Below are 7,249 nucleotides of genomic sequence, written 5' to 3'. Positions count from 1 at the left end.
AATGGTGTTGATGTGAGCCATGACCAGCCTTTCAAAGCACTTCATGGCTACAAACGTGAGTGCTACGGGGTGGTAGTCATTTAGGCAGGTTACCTAAGTGCTCTTGGGCACAGGGACTATGGTGGTCTGCTTGAAACATGTTGGTATTACAGACTCAGTAATGGTCAGCACATGCTCGGAGTACACGTCCTGGTTCTCCGTCTGGCCCTGCAGCCTTGTGAATATCGACCTGTTTAAAGGTCTTACTCACATCGGCTACAGAGAGCGTGATCACACAGTCGTCCGGAACAGCTGATGCTCTCATGCATGCTTCAGTGTTGCTTGCCTCGAAGCGAGCATAGAAGTAATTTAGCTCATCTGGTAGGCTTGTGTCCCTGTGCAGCTCGCGGCTGTGCTTCCCTTTATAGTCTGTAATAGTTTGCAAGCCCTACCACATCCGAGGAGTGTCGGAGCCGGTGTAATACGATTCAATCTTAGTCCTGTATTGACGCTTTGCCTGTTTGATGGTTCGTCGGAGGGCATAGCAGGATTTCTTATAAGCTTCCGGGTTAGAGTCCCGCTCCTTGAAAGCGGCAGCTCTACACTTTAGCTCAGTGCGCATTTTGCTGTAATCCATGGCTTCTGTTTGGGGTATGTACTAGAGGTCGACCGATTGATCGGAATGGCAGATTAATTAGGGCCGATTTCAAGTTTTCATAACAATCGGTAATCTGCATTTTTGGACACCGATCACGGCCGATTACATTGCACTCCACGAGGAGACTGCATGGCAGGCTGACTACCTGTTATGCGAGTGCAGCAAGGAGCCAAGGTAAGGTGCTAGCTGGCATTAAACGTATCTTATAAAAAACAATCAATCTTAACATAATCACTAGTTAACTACACATGGTTGATGATATTACTAGTTTATCTAGCTTGTCCTGCGTTGCATATAATCGATGCGGTGCCTGTTAATTTATCATTGAATCATAGCCGACTTCGCCAAACGGGTGATTTAACAAGCGCATTCGCGAAAAAAGCACTGTCGTTGCACCAATGTGTACCTAACCATAAACATCAATGCCTTTCTTAAAATCAATACACAGAAGTATATATTTTTAAACCTGCATATTTAGTTAAAAGAAATTCATGTTAGCAGGCAATATTAAACTATGGAAATTGTGTCACTTCTCTTGCGTTCATTGCACGCAGAGTCAGGGTATATGCAACAGTTTGGGCCGCCTGGCTCGTTGCGAACTAATTTTCCAGAATTTTACGTAATTATGACATAACATTGAAGGGTGTGCAATGTCACAGGAATATTTAGACTTATGGATGCCACCCGTTAGATAAAATACGGAACGGTTCCATATTTCACTGAAAGAATAAACGTTTTATTTTCGAAATTATAGTTTCCGGATTTGACCATATTAATGACCAAAGGCTCGTATTTCTGTGTGTTATTATGTTATAATTAAGTCTATGATTTGATATTTGATAGAGCAGTCTGACTGAGCGGTGGTAGGCAGCAGCAGGCTCGTAAGCATTCATTCAAACAGCACTTTCGTCCGTTTGCCAGCAGCTCTTCGCAATGCTTCAAGCATTTATGTTTATGACTTCAAGCCTATCAACTCCCGAGATTAGGCTGGTGTAACCGATGTGGAATGGCTAGCTAGTTAGCGGGTTGCACGCTAATAGCGTTTCAAACGTCACTCGCTCTGAGACTTGGAGTAGTTGTTCTCTGCAAGGGCCGCAGCTTTTGTGGAGCGATGGGTAACGATGCTTCGAGGGTGGCTGTTGTCGATGTGTTCCTGGTTCGAGCCCAGGTAGGGGCGAGGAGATTTGCCAAATGGAGGGCGAGGGAGAGCTTTGTACGCGTCTCTGTGTGTGGAGTAAAGTTGGTCTAGAGTTTTTTTCCTCTAGTTGCACATTTAACATGCTGGTAGAAATTAGGTACAACGGATTTAAGTTTCCCTGCATTAAAGTCCCCGGCCACTAGGAGCGCCGCCTCTGGATGAGCGTTTTCCTGTTTGCTTATGGCCGTATACAGCTCATTGAGTGCGGTCTTAGTGCCAGCATCAGTTTGTGGTGGTAAATAGACCGCTATGAATAATTATATATCCCCGATATCTCCGTCTCTTTCTCATGCAAATCACTGGGATTTTGGCCTTGTCGGGTGTCTGAAGTTAATCCTTCATGTCCGACTCTTTAAAGAAAAAACCTTCTTTCAGTACGAGGTGAGTAGTCGCTGTCCTGATATCTAGAAGCTCTTTTCGGTCATAAGAGACAGTGGCAGAAACAATATGTACAAAATAAGTTAAAAATAACGCAAAAAAACACACAATAGCACAATTGGTTAGGAAACCGTAAAATGGCAGCCATCTCCTGCGGCGTCATTGGTTGACCATATATACAGTATATCTTTTTTTCCAGATCTCACCAGAGATGTTCTATCGGAATCAAGTCTGGGCTCTGGCTGGGCCACTCAAGGACATTCAGAGACTTGTCCCGAAGCCACTCCTGTGTTGTCTTGATTGTGTGCTTAGGGTTGCTGTCCTGTTGGAAGGTAAACCTTCGCCTTAGTCTGAGGTCCTGAGCACTCTGGAGCAGGTTTTCATCAAGGATCTCTCTATACTTTGCCCTTTTCATCTTTCCCTCGATCCTGACGAGTCACCCAGTCCCTGCCACTGAAAAACATCCCCACCATAGGGATGGTGCCAGGGTTTCTCCAGACGTGATGCTTGGCAATCAGGCCAAAGAGTTACATCTTGGTTTCATCAGACCAGATAATCTTGTTTCTCATGGTCTGAGAGTCCTTTAGGTGCCTTTTGGCAAACTCCAAGTGGACTGTCATGTGCCTTTTGCTGAGGAGTGGCTACCGTTTGGCCACTCTACCATAAAGGCCTGCTTGCTGCAGAGATCCTTGTCTTTCTGGAAGGTTCTGCCATCTTTACAGAGGAACTCTGTCAGAGTGACCATCGGGTTCTTGGTCACCTCCCTGACCAAGGCCCTTCTCCCCCGATTGCTCAGTTTAGCCCGGTGGCCAGCTCTAGGAAGAGTCTTGGTGCTTCCAAACTTCTTCCATTTAAGAATGATGGAGGCCACTGTGTTCTTGGGGACCTTCAATGCTGCAGAATGGTTTTGGTACCCTTCCCCAGATCTGTGCCTCGACACCATCCTGTCTCGGAGCTCTACGGACAATTGCTTTCAATCACATGGCTTGGTGCACTGTCAACTGTAAGACCTTATATAGACAGGCATGTGCCTTTTCAAATAATGTCCAATCAATTGAATTTACCACAGGTGGACTCCAATCAAGTAGAAACATCTCAAGGATGATCGATAGAAACAGGATGCACCTGAGCTCAATTTCGACTCTCATAGCAAAAGGTCTGAATACTTATGTAAATAAGGTATTATGTTTTTTATTTTTAATATATTTTAATACAAAACCTGTTTTTCGCTTTGTCATTATGGGGTATTGTGTGTAGATTGATGAGGATGTATTTATTTCAATCTATTTTAGAATAAGGCTGTAACGTAACAAAATGTGTAAAAGGTCAAGGGGTCTGAATACTTTCCGAATGCACTGTAGTTCCACTTTGACATTATAGGGTGTTGTGTGTAGGCCAGAGACAAGGCATCTCTATTTAATCACTTTTACATTCAGGCTGTAACACATCAAAATGTGGAAAAGGCAAGGGGAGTGACTACTTTCTGAAGGCACTGAATACTGTATATATACATTTTTGCTCAATCTGATTGGGTGGGCCTGGCTCCCCACTCGTGCCTATGCGGCTTTTCCACAGTGCCCTATAGCATTTCAACAACTTCTTTTAAGTTAATTTTGGTTTTATTCTGCTTTTTTCTTGTGTGTGTGTGTGTGTGTGTGTGTGTGTGTGTGTGTGTGTGTGTGTGTGTGTGTGTGTGTGTGTGTGTGTGTGTGTGTGTGTGTGTGTGTGTGTGTGTGTGTGTGTGTGTGTGTGTGTGTGTGTGTGTGTGTGGTCAGCGAAGGACGTCATGTCCCTAATTGTTCTCTGACAAGGGACTTTATGAGAAGTGTTTAATTGATTCAGCAGCTTTATCCACTAAATCAGAATTCAGGCTTCTCATTGCTCATTGCTCATTGGCCTCTTTGGCTTTCCCCTTGTCTTTCCTCGTCTATTGGCCGTTCTGGCCGGGCATGAGTTCCCCGGCAGCAGACATGCTCCGTGGCTTGTGGAATGCCCCTCGGCCCCTCAGTCATTCTCATCTCTCCATGCCTCTTCTGTTCCGTGGCGTATTGACTGACCCAGTCTCTCTGATGTTTTGTTGTTATGTTTTTTTTGTTTGGGGAGCTTCTTGTCATTATTGGCAGACCCCCATCTCATGTCGGTATTCAAAGCTGTCATTGTCTGACATGTTTTTCTATTACAGCCACAATGGTCAGGGGTTATGGTATGTGATAGGTCATTTGATCAGAGGTCATGGTGTGTTGATGGGCTGAAATGCAGCTCCTAGGTGGTGGTTTCTATATAGACCAAAGTGACCTCATCTCATTCAGCGTCGTGACTGTGTTGCTCACAGAGAGGTGACCGAACTGCGACCAAGTTCCTCGCAGTAACTGGACGGCGACCAGGTCAAACACAGGCGACCAGGTCACACCACACGGCTCATTGGGACTATAGGACCATGGGACCACATCCTACAACATTATGATTTAGAAAACAACAATGTCATTGACTCTCTGTATGTATCTGACTAATACAGTTTCTATGCAAAAGCACCTGTGGTTCTTGGGATGATGCTAACTGTGAAATACTAGAATAACATGAAAAAGAGTGCTGTGGGAAAGGCTTTATAATGCAAGGAGCAATGGTTTAAAAAATGTTCAAAGCGTTGTCTTATCTCTGAACAAGTTTATATGACATTGTAAATCATGTGAACATAAACCAAAGAGAACAACTTCTGTTAAATCTATCTGCATGCTAAATATTTCTCCTTTCCACCTGTAGCACCTTATTATCAGGTGTGCATATACTCTTATAATGATACATCTATCTGTCTTCCTAAGCAATCTATGTCCAGAATTTAACATGCTATTCACAAAAAGTCATACAATGGTGAAATGACTACTAATATCGACCATTCAACTGTACGTAAAGCTTACCGTAACCGTTTAGTGTCAGTAGCATCAATTTGTGCACATTCAAATCACGAGGGTGCTCTAGCCTTTAGTTACAACTGGCAGCCCCAAAAGTCTTTGATCAGCTGTGCATAACAGCACATCATTGAAATATGCATATCTTTTTAGAGACGTGTCCTCTGTTGAAAGCTGCACACTCTGAAAGGCCATGTCCCAAACACTGGGACGTCTAAAAAATCATTTATGGTTGGGTTTCCAGCTGAACTGACATGGCTAAAAGGAAATGAAGAGGTTGGGAGGAGGGAGCTGGGGAGCGGAGGGGTGCGCCGGGGGGGCCAGGGGGGTCTTCCCTTTTGATCTTTTTAGGGCAGAGAGGGGGGACTCTCCCTGAGCTGGCAAACACATTTAGCTGGTAATTGTTCAGATCATTCTGACAATCAGTCTTGGACAAACAAAAGTTTACAGCTCCAATTGGAAAAGTAAACAGGTCTCCTGTACGGCCTGTATATAAACAATGAAACTGTCGAGTTGGCACTCCACTTTGATCAGTGTTTGCATTTCAATTATCCAGCTTGGTTTGGCTGCTGGTTCTTCCCTAACATTGCAGGACAGGGGCTAAATTGCTCCTGAAGCAAATTAAGAGGGTAGCTCTGTTTGTTTATCTGCTCAATAAAATGGATGAAAGCATTTTTACCCCCTTCTTCTGGAGCAGAATTGCTCTGCATTTGCATGGCATCGCAGGCTACACAGAAGGTGTGACTTTTCCCACAACCTACTCCTTCCCCAGGGTCCATTGGGGCTTTACTGTCATAGAAGGTTTGGGCAGACTAGAGAGTCAGTGGGCAGACAAGAGAGTCACTGCAGAGAGCCCAGAGGTACAGAAACCCTGTTAATCCGTCATGGAAGGACTCAATCAGATTACTGTCAAGTATTGTGAATAGACATTTTAACTCAGTCCTCAAGGGTGGAAGAGCATTTCAACACCTAAGCACAGCCTTAAGCCTTAAACAGTTAAGATGAGGTTAGATACAGTAATAGATACGGTAATGTGTTTCAATTAGTCTACAGGGATCTGTTTTGAATTTGAATCTACAATGAACAGACTCCTTGAAGTATGAGCTGGGAAGCCTGATTATAGCGCCAACAGATATGGCAGTTCTGCTTCTAGCTCCTAAGTAACTTTGCAGTATTTAGTTTTTTGTGTGTGTTATTTCTTACATTATTAGCCCAGAATGTTTTTTGTGTTATTACATACAGCCGGAAATAACTTTGGGATATCAGAGCGGTGGTAACTCACCAGCATTATGACCAGGAATACGACTTTCCTGAAATGGATCCTTTGTTTGTTATTCCAGAGGCTGCTCCACTGCCGGTGGAGAAGAGGAATTTGGAGTGGACTTCTAGTCTGACTCAGGAGGCGTGCACACCATCCACTGCTTCGAGTATATTACTCACTAATGTTCAGTCTCTGGATAATAAAGTAGACGAGCTCAGGGCGAGGATCTCCTCCCAGAGAGACATCAGGGATCGTAACATACTCTGTTTCACAGAAACATGGCTCTCTCTGGATAAACCGTCCCCGTCCATACAGCCATCTGGGTTCTCAGTACATCGCGCAGACAGGAATAAAGAACACTCCAGGAAGAAGAAAGGCGGGGGTGTATGTTTCATAAATACAGTTGAAGTCGGAAGTTTACATACACCTTAACCAAATACATTTAAACTCAGTTTTTCACAATTCCTGACATTTAATCCTAGTAAAAATTCCCTGTCTTCAGTCAGTTAGGATCACCACTTTATTTTAAGAATGTGAAATGTCAGAATAATAGTAAAGAGAATGATTTATTTCAGCTTTTATTTCTTTCATCACATTCCCAGTGGGTCAGAAGTTTACATACACTCAATTAGCATTTGGTAGCATTGCCTTTAAATTGTTTAACTTGGGTCAAACGTTTTGGGTAGCCTTCCACAAGCTTCCCACAATAAGGTGGGTGAATTTTGGCCCATTCCTCTTGACAGAGCTGGTGTAACTGAGTCAGGTTTGTAGGCATCCTTGCTCACACACACTTTTTCAAATCTTCTACAGGATTGAGGTCATGGCTTTGTGATGGCCACTCCAATACCTTGACTTTGTTGTCCTTAAGC

Source organism: Salvelinus namaycush, chromosome 22 (assembly GCF_016432855.1).
Source record: "Salvelinus namaycush isolate Seneca chromosome 22, SaNama_1.0, whole genome shotgun sequence".
In the NCBI taxonomy this organism is placed as follows: Eukaryota; Metazoa; Chordata; class Actinopteri; order Salmoniformes; family Salmonidae; genus Salvelinus; species Salvelinus namaycush.
Note: the sequence above shows the minus strand (reverse complement) of the source record.